General features: G+C 46.8%; 1 protein-coding gene across 3 annotated transcripts in view; it reads left to right on the top strand.

Moving 5' to 3' along the window:
* TRAF3 (TNF receptor associated factor 3) overlaps positions 1-19,028 on the top strand; it is a 116,605-nt gene that overhangs the window by 29,470 nt on the left and 68,107 nt on the right. Inside the window, exon 2 of one of the 3 annotated variants that reach the window (XM_082387459.1) lies at positions 13,523-13,577. The exons of the other annotated variants lie outside the window; for them this stretch is intronic. The gene's annotated coding sequence lies outside the window, so the exon portion shown is untranslated. The remainder of the gene's footprint in view (positions 1-13,522; positions 13,578-19,028) is intronic. 3 annotated transcript variants of the gene reach the window in all.

Raw genomic sequence — 19,028 nt, 5'->3', positions numbered from 1 at the left:
CGAGATCATACAGTATGTGTTCTTTGCGCCTGATTTCGTTTGTGGAGCATAATGTTTTCAAGGTTCATCCATGTTGCAGCACATAACAGTAGTTCATGTTTATAGGCAAATAATATTCCATTGTATGGATAGACCACATTTTGTTTATACATTCATCAGTTGATGGACATTGGGTTGTTTCCCCTTTTTGGATATTATAAATAACGCTGCTATGAACAATCCTGTAAAGTTTTTCTGAGAACCTAAGTTTTTGTATCTGTTGTAAACAAAGCTGGATCATGTGGTAACTCTATGTTTAACATTTTGAAAGACTGCAAGACGGTTTTTCAAAGCAGCGGGGACATTTTCCATTACCATCAGCAGTGTATGAAAGTTCTAGTTTCTCCACATCTTCACTAAACACTGTCATTGTTCATCTTTTTTATTTTAGACATCCTAGTGGGTGTGAAATGGTATCTCATTGTGGTTTTTGGTTTGCATTTCCCTAATGACTAATTATGTTAAGCATCCTTTTGTGTGCTTATTGACCATTTAGATATCTACCTTGGAAAAATGTTTATTCATATTCTTTGCCCATTTTTAAAGTTGGGTTGTCTTTTTGTTATTGAGTATAAGAGTTCTTTACATATTCTGAGTACAGTTCTTTTATCAGATATATGACTTTTAACTATTTTCTCCATTCTGTGAGGTGTCTTCTCACTTTCTTGATGGTGTCCTTTGATGCACAAAAGTTTTTAATTTTGATGACATCCAGTTTATCTATTTTTTCTTTGGTTGCTTGTGCCTTTGGTGGTATATCTAAGAAACCATTGCCTAATCCAAGATCAGGAAGATTTATTCCTGTTTTCTTCTAAGAGTTATATAGTTTTAGCTCTTACCTTTAGCCTAGGATCCATTTTGAGTTAGTTTTTGTGTATGGTGTGAGGTAGGGGTCTAGTTTCATTCTTTTGCATGTAGATATCCAATTGTCTATTAGTTGAAAAGAGTATTCTTTCCCCCATCGAACAGTCTCAGTACCCTTGTCAAAAATTGATTGACCACAGGGGACTTCTCTGGCAGTCCAGTGGTTAAGACTCGGTGCTTGCACTTCAAGGGGGCACAGGTTCAATCCCTGGTCAGGGAACTAGGATCCCACATGCAGCGCAGCGCTGCCCCCTGAAAAAATAAAGATTAAAAATAAATAAATAAATAATTTTTAAAAGAATTTAAAAAATGAATTGACCACAAATGTAAGGGCTTATTTCTGGACTCTAAATTCTATGCTGTTGATCTATATATGTCGGTTAAAATTGGGGATCATGAATCCTCCAAATTTGTTCTTTTTCAAGATTGTTTTGTCTGTCCTGAGTCCCTTGCATTCCCTTATGCATTTTAGGATCAATTTCTGTAACATATAACTTTCTTTGTTTCACTTATTATATCATGAACATTTTCCTTTTTCTTAGTCTATAATTGTACTATAACACAGTAGCCCTGAGTCATGTGTGGCTAGTGAGCCCATGAAATGTGGCCAGTCCAGATTGAGGTGTGCTGTGAGTGTAAACTGACAACAGATTTCCAAGAGTTAGTGTGGAAAAAAAGAACACAAAATATCTCATTAATAATTTTTTGTATTGATTACATATTGAAGTTATAAAATTTTATATTGGGTTAAATAATATACATTATGTAAGTTTACCTATTTCTTTTTACCTTTTTAATTTGGCTACTAGTAGATTTAAAATTATGTGATTCTCATATTTATGTTAGAAGTACTTTTTAATAGAATGGCATCCAATTTGGTTGATCATGTGGTGGTTGTATGATTGTGTCAGAGTTTCTTGATTCAGTTCTCTGTTGTTGGACACTTGGGTTGTTTCCAGTTTTCTCCATTTACAGCGTTGTGAAGGGTAACCTCGTAGCCGGGTCTTCCTGCCCCCCTGTGATGCCGCCAGGACAGAGTTCATAAGGAGGACTTGAGAAGTGTGTTTGCTGTACTTCTAAGTCAAGGGTATGCAAACTCTTGTGTTATAGTGTTGAGTGAGTGAGTGAATGTTTCATATTAACGAAAAAATCTTTCACAGTAAGGCTGCAAACAGATTCAACAGATATTGATTGAGCCCTCTGCTTTAAGTTGGGTTCTGATCCAAGAGTTGGGAAAACAGTGGTGAATGAGTCCAGATTCTAGCCCTCTCGAAGTTTATATTCTAATGGGGGAGAGGGATAGTCAACAAACCGATACCTGTATCAGTGGATGCTAAAGAGTGATGTGAGGAGGCCAGAGAAGCAGGCTTATGGGCTAGCGTGTAGTAGCAGGCTCAGGGAAGGCCTTTCTGAGCAGGCAGCATTTACGTAGGGACTGAAACAGAAGGAAGGAAGGGAGCCATGTGAGGATCTGGGAGAAGAAGGTTTTTAGGTAGAGGGGTCAGGAAGTTCAGACACCTTGAAGTGGGAATATGTGTGTTTTAGAAACAGCAAGGAGGCCAGTGTGGCTGGAGCTTGGTGAGAAGTGTGGTTGGATTTGGGATATGTTTTGAAGATGGAGCTGACAGTCTCTGCTGGTGACTGGGTGTGGGGCACGTAAGGAAGGGGAGGCTTTTATGACCTAAGCAATTGTATGGTGCCGTTTATGGAGCCGGGGATTGCTAGAGGTGGGTCAGAGGGGAGGGGGCACCAAGAGTTCAGAAGTGCCTTTCGGGTACTCACCTGGAGATGTTGAGTTGGTAATGAGATGTACCCGCCTGGAAATCACAGGGGAGGTGGGGCTGGAGAGACATTTTTGGAGTCAGGAAAAGCTACTTGGACCTCAAGCAGGTCGAGTGAGAGTTGACCATTGGATTTGGGAACGTGGAGGTCTTTGAGCACTTCGGCAAGAGTGGTGTTGGGAGGCTGCTGTAGCGTGGCGGGTACAAGTTAAGGGAGGATGGGATGTGTGTATTGACAACTCCTAGAAAGAGTTTGCTCTAGGTGAACAGAAAGATAGGGGTGGGGAGCTGGGATAGACTGCCTCTTCCTCGGGCGCTGGTGGGAGTGGTCCTGGAGAGAGGCTGAGGTGGCAGGGGCTGGGGTCCAGGGCCAGGGTGGAGGGGGAGGCCTTGCCCACAGGATCAGGAGAGAAGGCAGAGGAGGCTGGCAGGCCTTTCGCTTGGCCGTGGGAGGATGAGAAAAGCTCAGATTGCCTCTGTTTCCAAAAGCTAAGAGTGACAAGGAGGGAAGGGGTGTTGTAGGATTTGTTGTGGGGTTAAATGTAAAATTTGTATGAATTTTTAATGTGAAACCTAAGACTTCACGTAAGTTGAGTTGCCTCAGAATGCTTACCCTCGGGGTTCTCTCTTCTGTGCCTTTGGGTGTATTTTGGTGGAAAAGTTTGAGAAGCCACTTCATTATTGTATTCTATTGTTACGTTGTTAAATCTCACCCAAGTGAGTATTTAACCTTAAAGAGTTTGGGATTCAGTTACACATTTTGTTATCCTTAATAGAGCTTTTCCAGCTGCTCCAAATATCCCTCCGTTGGTGCATCTTAATAGTTGCTTGGCAAGCACTGCATTCTGCGAGGGGAAGGCCACGCGGGAAGCCACGGGGTGTCTGTAGGTGGAATGCGGCCCTCGATTCCACCCCTTTCCCAGGTAAGGATGTGGAGGAAGGCAGGGCCCCTGAAGTGCCACACCTTCCAAGGACATTCTAGTGAACTTTTTCCTGTTTTCACAAAGTGATTAACAGCTATGCTGTGCATCTTTTCATTCTGGCAGCGTGGTTTGCGGGAGTGTAGTGCTGTTAGCCAGCCTTTTACGGGACTTAATCAGCACTGATGAAAAGTTATTCATCTTCTTTCCTAGTTATCGCATTGCCTGCTTTCTTCTCTTTCTGTACAGTTTTAGTATAATTAAGTCCCCCTTCCCCATTTAGGTTCTTCAGTCTCCTTAGTAGAAAGTGCTGTGAACAGTCAGATTCACTTCATGGGGTGGGAGCGTGTGGAACATCCAGGTTCTGGTCCCTCTTTTTGTTGACAGATGAGATGGCTGAGGCTTAGAGGGGGCTTGATTTGTAACTGGAGGTTTATTTGCATGACTAGGTCCCATGTCCCTTGCTTCCCAGTTCTCCCACGACCTCCTGGACAGTCGTGTGGAGCTGCTCCTTCCCTCGCCCTGTCTTGCATTCCAGAGCAGCGCTCCCATTCCTGAGGCTGGCTTCCTGCGGGCACTCGGAGGAGAGGCCTTCCCTGACCGCCCTCCGCGTGGCTCCGCTGGAGGGTCTGCACGGGCACCTTCTGGCCTTCAGCTTCTGACCGCGGCAGTGTTTGCCACGTGTGACGGGGAGCATTCGCTCGGTACTCACCGAGTTCCATGAAGGCAGGGACTGCAGCCTTGTTTTCAACCTGCTATATCCAGCCTCTGCTGAGAGGTCTGGCACACTCGTGCCCAGAAAGTTTGCAAAACAAACAAACGTGTATGTAAATCTAGACTTTTAATCTGGATTGCTGTTGTCTCCTGGCCATTCGAGATGGCTCATGTGTCCCTGTTTCCGCCAGGGCTTGTCTTGTTGTCATTTAACAATCCTTTGCTACTCTTGGGGGCTGGGGTATTTTGGAGTTTGAAATTTTGGAGATTTTAGAATGGAATGCATGCATGGACCACACATCGTGAAACATCCTAGGCAGCACCGTGTAATCAGACACTAAGATCTTCGCAGCAGGTGTGTGACCATTCGCGGCCAGTGGGACAGAGGCTGTGGGAGCCCCACACCACGCCAGGGCGTGTTATGAACATGTTTTCAGAGCTTTTGGGATTTCGGAATCACAGATAAGGGACCGTGGACCTGTTTGGGTGCACGTCTGCTTTTCAGGCATTTGTGCCAAGTGGGCTGGAAAAGAGGAAAACACAGTGCCCGTGCTCCCTTGGGGTGCTGTGAGGAGCACACATGGGGCGGGCACTGCTGCCGGTTACCGGCTTTGCTGTCATCCCCTGCCCTTGCTTTCGAGAAGCGTGCCCCCCAGGCGCTGGCTGCGGGGCGCCGTGCCGCGGTGCGGGGCGTGTAGGCAGTGGCTGTCCTGCGTCATCCTGGGTTCCTTCCCTCGAGCCTGGCCGCCTGGCCACGGGTTCAGGGCGGAAGAGGGGGGCTCGGACGAGGTGCTGCACGGCACGTGGTCTTCCGTTCCAGACCCTGTGTACCTCTGTCCCCTCCACGGTTGCGAATCAAGCCTCACGGCTGGGAGGAGAACTTTGAGGCCCTCAGCTCTGGGGTGACCTGTCTGCACTCTCACACTCTGCCCTCTTGAGCCAAAAGTTTTCAACATTGGGTGGATTTAATATATGTTTTCTGACTTTTAAAATGTGAGTATAGTTTTATTTTAATGTTTTTAGGATGCGTTTTTGACGTAAATAGAAATCTTTAATTTAAAAAGCTTTACCTGCTTTCTGAGATGGTGCTTGCATTTTGAAAAAATGTTTAATTGCCAGACTGCAGGAAAGCTTGCCTTTTTAAAGTAGAAAACAAAAAGCCAATACTGAAATAAGTCTAAAAATGTGTATTTCAGGCATTTGAAAAGGATATAGGGTGAAGTAGTTTGTACCTGAAGCAGGTGTCACTTTGTATCTGAAGTTTTTATGTGATCTTTGATAAATTATGTAGATTGTATTAACTCTTATCTGAACATGTACATTAAAGATTATTCTTTCAAAAGATTTAGAATTAGTTTTGTCCAAGGTACTGGACTTAAGATTTAATGAGCCATGCCACTGAATCAGAAACACACTTTCAGTCTTTCAGATTTTATGAGATATTATAGTTTTCAAAAAGACTTGTGAGAATGGTCTTTTGCGATATATTTTAAGATAGTTAAGAACAGCGTTTGTATTGTAAAAACTTCAAGACACATCTGGGGTTTTATGAGTGATTAATGGTGGCATCACCCAGAGTTTTGTGGTTAATATTTGCAAATAATTTATTTAACAGGGTTTAAAAGAGACTCCTTGTGTTTTATAGTTACCCTTTTGGGGGGACCAATGTATAACATAAAAAGTATCCAGTGGTATTATCTTTGCTACAGATGTATTATGTTTATAGAATTGGAAATATTTGATTTCTTAGAGTGTGTATATCAATAGATTATGTAGTTTAAAATGTTTGCATCTGTATTTCATGTATAAACACATCAGTTTCCCAATGTAGCCTTTAGAGTATCATAGGAGAACTAAGGGTTTTTTAAAAGGTCATAATAGAAAAGTTGTGTGTGTTTTAATTACTTAAGTGTTTTTTCCTCCTGGGGTTGTTAAAAAAACAACACAAAACAAAAAAAAACACTGAATGTAACATATGAGAAAATGTTAAATGGATGCAACACTGCATGTAAGATTTTCCACAGAAGTTTTTATTCACAGTGAGGCACAATGGGAAGGCTCCATTAATTAACACATTAGATGGTATCATAATTCTGGAAAAACCATTTCACCGTAGGGGTGTTTGCAAAAACCGAAGCCATCTCTGCCAGGTTTTGACATCGCTTAGCTATTTAGGTAGCAAGAGACGCAGTGTCAAAACCAGTTTAAAATTACCTATATTGTCAACATGCAGATTTTCTTTATTCAGTATTTAAACTACGGATTTACCAATCTGAGTAGTTTGAAATACAGTAGCATAAAAAGAATTAGATCTACCAAACCGAAAATGTGTGCATATCTAAAGAAGTTTCTTTTCTTGATTTTGGTTAAGCTAACAGAAGTATCTTCACATCTGTAATTTCTGGTAACTTAATGAGAACACACTGAACTTTTGGGTCACAATAAATTTTCCCATTATGTAAAATATTTTACACACTGGTTGACTCATTGTGAATTGTGAGTAGACATGATTCTCTTCCTGCGGAAAATAGAAACACACATTATTGTAATGACGATTTTAGCCAATTACAGAATTGTGCTCAGGTGGCTAATGTTGCCTTCTGTTGGTTGGGTTGTTGAAAACTTTGAGATGGACACACAGCAACGGGAGTGAGTTGGGAGCTCTTTTGCTGGGTGTAGAGGATGTAGTCTTTTTATAAATCTGTTATTTTATACATAGGCTTGTTTTTGTTTTTATGAGTTTTATGTTCAGTCACTGCGTGTGTTTTCTTTGACTGTATTGACTTCAAGTCTTGTAGATATTTCTGGGTCTTAAAAACCCAAGTGCTCATGTTTATTCCACAGTAGAAAGAACTAACGAGCACTTTTTGACAGTGGTGGTGGGGTTGGCAGTTTCCCTAGTGATCATCCTCTCTCGTGTTTCAAAGTGCTACATTTGTATGTAGGTGTAATTTATATTTTACATTAAATCTAAAATGAATTTTTTTGTTACAGAATGGGTGAACTGTGAGATTTGGGGGAGAGAAAGAGTTACCAAAAATGGTTATGAGTTGTTTTGAACAATGAGAAGCTTATTTACAATTATTTGGAAGGGGCACCCCCAAAATAATGCATTTTGGGGGGCAAAATGAAGACTTGTTATAACGTGTTCCCTTTTTTGTTTATTTCTTTAATTGAGATGGTGAGCTGCATCTCATTAAGAGATGTTAATTAACTATCAGATGTTTGGCCTTTTGCTTGACTGTGTCTTCTTTTTAAAAGATACCTTAATTGAGATAGTCACATACCATGGAGTTCACCTCTTCTAAGCGTCCAGTTCGGTGGTGTTTAGTACATTCACAGAGTATTGTGCAACCATTGCCTATTTTGGACATTACATATGAACTGGATCGTACAGTCTGTGGTCTTCTGTGTCTGGCTTCTTTCACTTAGCATCATGCTTTCAAGATTCATCCGTGTTGTAGCATGTGTCAGTGGGCTGTTCCCTTTTGTGGCTGAATAATATTCCTTTGTGTGGATGCACCACATTTTATGTATTCGTTAAGTCCATTGATAGACATTTGTGTTGTTTCCCCTTTTGGGCTCTTATGAATAATGCAGCTCGGAACATTCATGTACAGGTGTTTATGGGACAGATGTTTTCATTTCTCTTGGGTGTAGACCTAGAGGGGTTTGCATCAGCTTTGACTTACTGTTCAGGTTCCCGTTTAAATTTGTAAAGAGGCTTTACTTCTTGTAACTGGGGCCTTTATTGGTGACCTGGTAGCTCCTGTTTCATGTTTGAAGCCCCTGGGCCCTGTTGCCTGGAGAAGCAGCCAGAATTTACAGTATCCTTCTTTCCTAAGATCAGATCCCATCTGACAGTCATCACAGGGTCTTATCAAATAAGTGTCCCATTAGATTTTTTTGCAGCTAATTAAGCCTGTTCTGCATCCAAGCCAGCTAACTCTTGTCTGTATTTTATATTGATATTTTTCTTGTATTCTTCTCCCTGCTTCTTCTTGGGGACACCCTTTGTTCTTCGGCCCCAGCAGCACAAGGAGTGACTGAGTGATTTGTCTGTCTGTGAATTTTCCCTTCAGGCAGTATACACTCACTCCTTTGGCTTTTTTTACGGTAATTTTGGTAACTGGGTTGTCTATTTTTGAAGTAGTAAACACCTTAAGATAGTAGTGATACTCTTGAGCATTTTATTAAGTATCCAAATGAGACCTACAGGGATGTTTCCATAATTTGTATCAAATTCATGTAAATGTACGTTAGCAATGTTAGCGAATTGCCTGAGTTAGTTATGAATTCCATTACTGCTCTTTAATAAAGGAGCAGGTTGTGCTGTGGTCATTCCAGTTAATGGGGAGAGCCCTTCAGGTCTCTCATCATGTATTTAAACTGAGTTAAGCTTGGAAAAATAATTATTGAGTGCTTTGTGGATACCGGCTTTATTTTGTGACAGTTGTGCCTTACATTTTGAGAAGCTTATGCTTTCAGGAACCTTACGCATGCATTAAAGCAGTTAATCAGTTCAACTCTGTAAGGTTTGTAGGGTAAGTGTTACTCCTTTCCTACAGACAAGAGATTCCAGATTCGGAAGGAGAAAGCGATCTGTTGGGAGCCGGTGTCAGAGGGAGCAGGGTGTGCGAGAGCGGGCCCTGCCCTCACCAGGAGGGCTGTGCGAAGTCCAGAGCCCGCAGCCAGGCGGCCCTGCTTGAGCGCCCGCCCTGCGGTGCACCTGAAAAATTCCTTCTCGTGTTTGAGTCCGGCCGCCTCAGCGTGCAGTGGAGACAGTAGGAAGCCGCTGCCGGGCGGGCAGGCCGGCGGGGCCTGGCTCTGTGCACTGCTGGGCCTGGCTTGCTGCCCTTGGCTTTCAGATGGCGGACCTGGGAGGCGGGTGCTGTGTGGCCCCGTAGCGGCCCCCCCAGCCCGCCGCCGCTGGCCCTCGAGACCCCAACCCCACGCAGCTCTCAGTGCTGGGCCTGGGGTCTCTGCCCTGGCCGCTGTCGCCCCTCCCGCACCTCGAGGATTGCTTGTCTAGGAAGCGCAGAGTCTTGAGGTAAGACCCCTGCCGGCTCCTCCAGACCCTCCTGGGAGAGCCCACTCGGGCCAGAGCCCCGGGTTCTGGCGACCCAGGCTCAGGTTTCCGAGGTGCTGAGGAATTGTTTGACAGTGGTGCGGCCGCACAGAGCCGCCTTGATCCCCGATTTGAAAGGCCGCATCTGGGGGAGCATCTGGGGGGAGTGCCTGGCTGGCGCCTAAGCGTGCCGGGAGGCGTTTCATGGAAGTTCCTCTGCGTCCTAAACCACTCTAGTGGGTCTCTATAAAGCGACGAGAAACGTCCTCACGCTGTCTCTTTCTACCTTCCCTTCTGATCATCCACCTCGTGCTGTGAGATGATCCGGCCAGTCAGGAATTCACTCATGAGGTGCCTCTGGTTTGGTCTGAGATATTCATTTATTCACATGGTGCCTTTCTGGGGAGAGATCGAGGTGGGAAGGCTGCAGCATTTCCATAAATGTGCTCCCTCCTGCTCCCCTGAGTGAAGCCCCAGGGAGGCACCCTCTTCTCCAGGGGGTGCAGCTGGGCCTGGGCCGGTGCCTGTGGTGAGGCTGTAGCCTGTGGAAGCCGGGGCGGCGTGACTCCTGGGCCTCCCACCTGGCCTGTAGCTGAGATCCTCTGCGCCTCAGGGGGAGGTGACGCGGGAGCTCCTCACGGCGTGGAGCAGGGGGCCGCCCCGTGGGGCCCCTCCGCGAACGCTGGCCACACCGGTGACGTGCTGGGCCCTGCAGATATGCAGTGTCACTTCCTTATAGTGTGGTCACCACTGGGGCCGATGGAGCCCAGCGGAAGGGTCCTGGCTGCTGGGGGTGGGAAGTCCGCCGGTGAGGACTTCCTGGGGGAGAAGATTCCGGAGCCTAAGGAGTGAGAGGAGTCGGGGGCAGAGGGAAGGCAGAGCAGGGCTCTCCCCCGGGAGAAGGGCGGGCTGCTTGCGGGGAAGCCACGGGCCGGTCCTGCCGCTCGAGGGGGGAGTGGCCAGTAGTAGGGTCCTTGATTTGCTGGTTCCCTTACCTGGTCCGTTACCTGGTCAGCGGCGGGCTCGGCAGCTTCCACGGTAACCCCGCCGGGAGGTGGTGGCTGGAGCCGCGGGGGGACAGCTGCTGTGTACCGGGGGGCCTGGTACAGGGCCGCCCTGTTCCGTTCAGAACCGGCCACCTCCGCTTGGTGGCCATGCGCCCAGGACGAGTGTGTGCTTCAGGGACCGGGTGCTCGGATGTCTGTCCGGGCGGCCGTGAGGGTCTGACGGGCTTCAGGACGGAGCCGGCACGTGCTTTCGCTGGGGACTCACTGGCACGTGCCGAGGAACGCTGCACCATTTTGAGGGTGTTCTCCCGTCGTCTCCCCGTTTTCTCAGCGGGGGGCCCATCCTTTAGCTCCTGTTAGATGTTCTTCCTCATAGAACCTTGCCCTGGAACCCCACACCAGCTCCAGTTCTGTCTCCCCGGCTGCGCTGCCCTCCCCCGCATTCCAGTCCTCCAGCCTGGAATGACTTGTCCTCCATGTGTCACCCCACTGGAGAGCCCCTCGCCATCAGGACAGCGAGCTCGGCCTTACTCACGTCCTTTCACAGATAGCACGTGGTTAACGCTCACTAAGTAAACTGAATGAAGCAACGAAGATGAAAGGTCACTTATTAAGCGTGCCACTATCTTAAGTGTCTTTTTCTGAGTTTGGTTGTACGGGCAATGGTTTAATATTTCAAGTGCGCTGTCTGTGAAGGTAGCTGAGTGTTCAAGGTGATTGCTGCCACTGAGGCACTAGAAGTGCTTGCTGCGCTTGCATCTTCTGGAGTGAAAGTCCTGGCTGGTTCCCAGGAGCTCCTCCGTCGGGCTCTGAAGCTGGTGGTAGGCAGCAGGTGTGCAGGACTCTCACCGGGACTACCTGAGCATTAAAGATGGTGTGTCGTCACGCACGTTTCATTGATTTCCGCATTTTCACCCAGCACAGTACACTGTCAAAGCCATCCTCCAGTGAACACCACAAACTAGTCAGCCTTTCGGAAACAGGTTGGAAATCTAGAAATGCTCCCCACAAGGTTTTTGCAACGTTTTTTAAAAAGATCTTTACAAAATCTTTGTGATGCAAAAGGCAGCTTCCTGTGCTGGAGAGTCTCTCTCCAGCGCTCTTGCTTCTGAGGTTGGTAGCTTGCAGAAAGACTGCAATGCAGCGGTTGCCAAAGTCTCTGTTAATATGGCAACAACCGGCGGGGAGGTCTTTTGCTCCCCTTCACAGCTGCTACCTGTGGCCTGCAGTCTGAAGGAGGGGGTAATGAAGGCGACGCTCCCCTGGACTTAGCTGTTTAGTGATGAGGACAGAGGCAATTTTGTGGACACTGTGCCAGCACAGGCATGTCCTGCAGCGGCTCTGTTAAGTTCCCGATGCAGTGGGCTGCCTGGGGATGTGAGGCTGAAGATGCCTTTGCAGGTTGTGCACGGTAATTTTGTTTTCTTCTCTGTGTTCATGGTGGATTATGAGAAGGTAAGGGACTTTAAAAACCATGCATGATGTGTATTTTAAATGTTTATCAATGTCCCTGATGAAGGTAAAGAATTATGACTGAGTAGATCTCTTCTGAAGCTGAGAAATAAAACTTTGATTTCTTATTAAAGACAGTCTGGACATTTGAACAACTACCTTATTTGTGTTGACAAATGCCCTCTAAATAAATTAAAGATGTTCTTTAAAGAGATCTGCTTTTTCTTTGACTTGCTAAACATGGTCGAATTCCAGAGATGTAGCTATGGATGTAGTATGTTGGTTTCTTTAACTTAAGCAACGACAGTTTCATGAATCTGGCAGGGAACATTTTGTTTTATAAAATCTCAACCATATGGTGGAGGCTGATGCAGTCTGCTCTCCTTGGTTCTCATCTGCCTTCAGATGAGCCTTTTCAGCGTGTGCAGCCCTGTCCTCATCCTGGGGCGAGTTGGATGCTACCTCCAGCTGTTCTGCTCTGTTTGTCTAAGGGGCAGGCTGAGAGTCAGAGCTCAGGTTTATTTTGCTGTGAGTTGGTGGCCCCAAACAGTATTAAATGCATTACGGGTGGTAATGCATGTTACATGTGTGCGTTACATGTGCAACGCCTAGAAATATAATGTCATGGTTACCATGGCGACTGCATGCATTCTGAAAAGCTTATGAATGGGTTCTGAACCTTCTGGCATTTTAAGTGAGATGTTCCAGCTGAGAGCCTACATTCATGATTAGTGTAAATAAATTCAGCTTCCCTTGAGCAGCACATCCTTTCTCTTCGTTTACCAGAGTTGTCCTTTCGGCCCAGTTCTTCCTCTGGTGACATCTGCCTTGGTCTCTTGGTTCCTGGCAACAGACTGTGGCTGAGAGATGGTTTTCTACTTGAGGTTGGGGACTAGCCTGTGTGCATGCAGTATCCCAGCCCTCTGTGTGCGGGCAGCGTAGAACGGACTGGCACGTCCATGCCTCCTGGGGGCTGGCAGTCCTCGACATACCCAAAGCACGGCCGCAGCCCTGTGTGCTGGTGAGGTTCTGGCAGAGCTCTCTCCATCTGCAGGGCTTCTTTCCAGCAACACACCCCAGGGCGCCAGGAGAGCCTGACTTCCAGAGAGGGGGCCCTGCCTATTTCTGCTTCCAGGATATCAGGATGGTTGGCTTTGGAGGGGGAGGCCCAAGTTAGAAAGACCCACACTCAAAGTGCCAAACTTGTGAAAATAATAGACGAAGGCCTATTCTCTTCATTACCAAAGGATCGTTTGCTGGTTGTTAGAAATATGTGTAGCATAGTTTGTTTGAAAACCAGTTGTCCTGTGCATTTAAACTGTATTGATATCTTGATTGCGTGGGACTGAAGTATTTGTTTGCTAATATTTTGTAAAAGGCGCCCAGACAGCCTGCTGCCTGGGGGGCTGAGGTCTGAGGCAGCCCTGGGGACGAGGACGAGGACGGCTGCTGAGGCCCTCGTTCCTGAGCTTAGCCCCACCGGTTCGGGAGGACAGTTCACCCTTGCAGAGAGCTCACTTTTGTTGTTAACAAACATTCAGATCATATCGTTTGAACTTTCAACTTGAAGGAGAGTTGACCTCTCAGGCTTACCTCAGTGGGTGTGTTGCAGTGACTCACCTGTTAGGAATGAGGAAGTTAGGAATCTTCATCTAATTCACTCCCTTTATTTTACAGATGAGGAAACTGAGGCCCAGAGAAGTTATGCCACTTGGTTAAGGTCCCAAAGCAGGTGAGAACCAGATCTGGGATCAGAAACCTGGCTCTCTGTCCTCCTCAGGATCGCTTTCCTGACAGAAGAGGTTTGCTCTCAGTTCACTGTTTTTTGCTTTCCTCTGACGGAAAAGAGGCCTATCATGATAACTGGAATAGCACTCTCTAATTTGTAATTTAAAAAACTCCTACCTTCCCTTCCTTCTTTCCTCCATCAGCCATTGAGCAGCTCCTGCTCGCTGTGCTGCAGACTTCAGGGATGGGGGTGGGGGAGGGCGCACCCTGTACCCCCAGGCCGCGTGCTGTGCTGAGCGATGGGCGGCGGGTGCACCGGAGCACACAGCCTGGGTGTCGAGATGAATTCTTCCTCCACAGCTGCACTTCCGCCTGCCTACGGTATTTTCCAGCGAAGCTAAGTGCCCAGCGGTCTCCAGGGGTGAACTTGAATCATCACCTATCGAATCAAGGTGACGATACTGTATTTACTAAGGCAGAACAACATAGCAATATTAGGTGCAGCTTACGAGTCACAGCTTATTGCAAGTAATAAGAGGTTCAGCTCACAGGGCTTGAAATACAGCTTGATGGGCCAGATGCCGGTTCACCCAGATTTTTAATTTGCCAGTCTTCAAGAAGATTGGGCTTGTATTACAGCCTGTATTTTCCTAAATGGCCTCAGGGACACCTCCCATCCTGTGGACTGTCCCACAGTGGGACTTTGGCCGGGAGGTGGGTCTCTCTCTGTTCCTTCTCTATGAACCTGGGCCAGGTGTGTGACCTGCCTCTCCCAGTAGTAGGGCAGAAGTGATGCTGTGTGACTTCCAAGCTAGGTCTTAAAAAAAAGGGTTCAGTTTTTGCCTGGCTTCTCTTCTGGGGACACTTGCTGTGGGGAAAGCCATGCTGTGAAGCCCAGCTAGCCCGGGCAGGAAGGGCACATGGCAAGGCCCCAATCAGCAGCCCCCCGGGATGGGCGAGTGAATGGCCGGGCAGGCGACTCTGGCGTTGCGCTTTTCTCGCTTCCCAGCTGAGGCGTGCTGTCGGCACTGTACCCGGTCCAGCAGAGCCCCAGCCCGCAGAGCCTGTGAACGTGACGAGTGGGGGTTAGGCCGCTCCGTGTTGGGGTGACTTGTTACGAAGCCTACTTACTGCAGTCCGTAGTGTTTCCATTCACCAGTATTAGACATGGCATTTTATTACATGCTAGGTGTAGAAAGCTTAAGAAATTACTGTTTTTTAAAAAATGATTAACCTTAGAAAAAAATTTAATAACAGCTTTTTGGAGATAATTTGCATAACATAAACTCTACCCTGTTATAGTGTACAGTTCAGTAGTTTTTAGTATATTCTCAGTTGTTCATCCAGAACAGTTTTTATCACCTCAAAATGATAATCAGACTCTTAATCTAATTTATTCAACAGACAAGTACAAATGAAAGATTAGGATTCCTGTGCATTATGTTAAACTGTGGTGCTGGGTGTCTAGGACCTAGCAGGCGCTCAGGCCATGTTTGCTGATACATGAACTCAAATTGAAGCGTGAAGGTGATAACCTGACGGGTTGAATTGGGTTTGGCTGCAGCGCTTGGAGCATCTGTTATGTGCACGGGAGTTCACCCTGGGTGTTTGGTAAGAGGTGAGCCTTGAACGGGGTTTTCGTGGAGGGGAAGTAAGGAAAGCGTGTGAGGGGCAGAGACTGTGCTACAGTGGGAAGGACATCTCTGGCTGGGTCCCTGTCGGAGGAGAATGGAGCACGGGGTGTCTGCTGGGCGGGGGCAGGTTCAGACGCGTGCTGTGCCTGCGCGTTCCTCCCCCACCGCGCGTACCGCACACATACTCGCGCTCCTGCCTGCCCTCCCGTGGGTGTGCGCTGTTCCCTTTCATGCATGCACACGCGGAAGCTGACCTCCTGGGCGGAAGGAAGCCGAGGCATGGCCCAAAGAGGAAAGGGCTGCTGACAGCCTAGACCAGGGGTCAGCACAGTTTTTCTGTAGTGGGCCAGATAGTTAAATGTTTTAGTCTTTGTGGGCCAGTCCTGGGTCTCTGCTGTTGTAGGACATACGTAAACCAATGAGCATGGCTGTGTTCCAGTAAAACTAGTTACAAGACGGTGGACCCAAGTTTGCCTGCCTCTGGCCTACACGAATCCATCCGAGCCACCTGCCTGGTCAGTGGTCCCGACGCAGACGTGGCTTGGGCCGCCCATCTCCTGCTCGGGCTTCGAGGCCGTCGGACAGCTAGTTCTCGGCCCCTGGCTGCTGCGCCGGCCTGGAGAGCTTCAGCAGGGCAGCCCGCCCCTCCCTCAGCGCTGGATCTCTGGCTCGGTGCACAGCAGGAACTCAGCAGTGTCCGAAGCCCCTGAAGAGTGATAGGGCTGTCGCAGGTTTGGGGGGGGGAGGTGGTGAGCCAAGAGGACAGAAGGAATAAGGCCAGTGGGTAGGTCCAGTAGTTTCTGGACCCCATTGCTTAGAGGCATGTGGTAGAATGTGGGGAAATCTGGAACGGTTTGGCCCTGCATGAAGAGCCCAGGACCCAAGGCATCATTCCACTTAAGTGAGATTAAATTACCTTTCAAGAGAGCTGCATCAGGAGCCTTAGAAGTAACCTTTCAGGTGGAGGACATTCCTGCTTTTAAATCTTGGGAAACACTGTGGGTTTTTTTGTTTTTTTTTTTTAATGAGGAATCATGTAAGCTAGGTGCCTTACCTAAGAGCCTAATAATCAGGTCTCTAAAGCAAGTGCCTCAGCAAACAACAAGGTGTTCAGTTCCCCAGGTAGTTTAGAGGAGATAAAGCCCCAGAGGGAAAAGCCGACACACTCTCGAACTGTTGACCCCTGTTCACGTCCAGATGAGGAGTAGCCGCTCATTTATGGTACGTGCATCAGGCACTGGTGTTGGAAGCCTGTGATCAACTAACAATGAATTCAACAGTATAATCTCATTTAAATTGTTCTTTGGCTTAGAAGAATAAAAATTACTTTAATTGAAGAAGGAAAGTATCTTGACTTGTCAAAAAAATGATATTCAATTTAAAATGACAATTTCACAGCCCTGCATATGTTACAGAATGGCATTTCACAGGCAGATTCATTAATTAGGGTTATTTTGCAAGGGTCTTCAGACCCTCAGATCGGAGTAAGCCCCCCTTTCACGTGCTTCCCTTGCGGTTTGTGCTTGGCCGTAGCACATCTGCGTAACGAGGTGACTTCTGTCTTCTGAGTGACCACTTTTGTTCCTGAATGCTCAGCTCACAGAGAAAGGGTTAGGATGGGGCTTGGATTTGCTGCACCGTGAAGACACGCCTCCTTGATACTCTCGATGATGGAAGACATGGATTGTGAAATGTTAAAACCTCAAGAAATTATTTCGTTCAGTCCCTCCCTGCCAGGCCTCTGTTTCACTGAAACCCACCCCAGAGGGGAGTGTCTGAGCCCTGGCCTCTGGGCTCCTGTCCAGCCTCCCGGGGTGACCTTCATCCTCCAACCCCAGCCATGGGTCTTGTTGCCCAGAGTATAGGAATCTTTCTTAGTTTGGAACCTTAAGTCCAAACCCACAAGAACGTTGCTTCCTTTTTTATTCTGCCTGGGGTTTTCAGAACGTCTAATAACGCTGGACAGTTTTATCATTCATCATCATGAGTAGCGTGGCTTATTACAGCTTGCAGCTACAGATCTTGGAGAGCAAATTCATTTTCTACATTCAGATTTGCTCATCTAAAAACTCTGTTTATAATATTAATTTAGAACAAGGCTTCTGTTATGAGTTGTGGAAAAACAGCTCCTGTATCCCCTTTAATAAAGATATTTTTGAAATGTAATTTAATGCGTGGAAGTGAATTACTGTTCAGGTTTTAGTTTGTTGCTTGGAAAAAAGTGTGAGAAGAAAAGCATCTTTTTAATTTTCTTTTCTTGTTTTTTGGCCGCACCTCACAGCTTGTGGGATCTTAGTTCCCCAACCAGGGATTGAACCCGGGCCCTCGGCACTGAGAGCGCAGGGTCCTAACCACTGGACCACCAGGGAATTCCTGAAAAGTATCTCTTTTTATTTTTTAAAATATTTTTTATTTTTGTCCGCATTGGATCTTCGTTGCTGCGCGTGGGCTCTTCTCTAGTTGCCGCGAGCCAGGACTACTCCTCGTTGCGGTGCGGGGGCTTCTCATAGCGGTGGCTTCTCTTGCTGCGGCGCACGGACTCTAGGCGCGTGGGCTTCAATAGTTGTGGCACACGGGCTCAGTAGTTGTGGCTCGCGGGCTCTAGAGCACAGGCTCAATAGTTGTGGTGCACGGGCTTAGTTGCTCTGCGGCATGTGGGATCTTCCTGGACCAGGGCTCGAACCCATGTACCCTGCGTTGGTAGGCAGATTCTTAACCCCTGCACCACCAGGGAAGTCCGAAAAGTATCTTTTTAACAAACGCATTTTCTAAGCTCTGGCCAGCAACCCTCTCATTCAATTAATATTTATTAATATTTATCAAGCACTGATATTTATCAGTATAGTATATTATTATATTTGTATATGTATTTACATCCTTGTGCTAAATATGTTAGTGTGTTTATGTATATGTTATACACTTACTATATACATAAATGTATACACACTAATTATATATACATATGTGTACACACTCATTAAAATCAAGCAGAAGTATAGCAAAAAGTTCGATACCCTAGAATTATATGGGATTTTTTTCCCCTGTAAAACCTATAAAATGAGCTATTGAGTTGATGTTCAGTATGAGCCACTTTTTAATCTGAGAATTTCAGAAATAGTTAATTCCTACCGATCCTTCAGTTTATGGCTTAGACACCCTCTCCTCAGGGAGGCCTTCCCTGCACCCACGCAGGGGGTCACTGGCGCATTCATCACGTGCTTCCCTTCAGCAGTTTTCACGTCTCGTGCACGCACACCCACCCACAGTTACTTGTGTCCCTCCCCCAGGCGGCAGCTCTGGGGGGCAGGGCCCTGCCCTCCTTGTCCCCTGCTCCTGGCACGGTGCCTGCGCCACCCCGGCACTAGGCTGCATGCTGGGTTCCGAGTGAGACTGGGCACCAGAGTTTTCCTCTGAGGGGGTTGTCGTGCTCTGCACTGACCTTTCCTTTGTAGGGCAGTCTTGGAAGTTTTCAAGTGTTTTCCCATTCAACCAAGAAATCTTTCTTCCATGACTAACTTCCTATTTTTTCAAATGATTGAATACTTCTGTTTTCTCTCTCCTCCAAGGAGTTGGAAACTACTAAGAACAGATGACTTTGTATGGGTCCTTCCTTCCTCTGCTCTTCCCTCAAGTTCTTTTTCATGTAAGTGGACAAATATATTGTCGGGATAGCAGATTCAAATGGATCCTTCTAATTTAAGGATAGAGATTTTTGAGGAGAATGAGAAAGTTTTGAGAAACTAGTAAAACCTGCCCTGGTGCTGTGGATACTTTATAGGAAATTCTCTTTCGTTTGCCTCATGACAGGTGCTAGACTGTGA

The sequence above is a fragment of the Balaenoptera borealis genome, assembly GCF_965194805.1.
Source record: "Balaenoptera borealis genome assembly, chromosome: 3".
In the NCBI taxonomy this organism is placed as follows: Eukaryota; Metazoa; Chordata; class Mammalia; order Artiodactyla; family Balaenopteridae; genus Balaenoptera; species Balaenoptera borealis.
The sequence above is the reverse complement of the archived record's forward strand: the minus strand, read 5'-3'. Positions and strand labels throughout refer to the sequence as shown.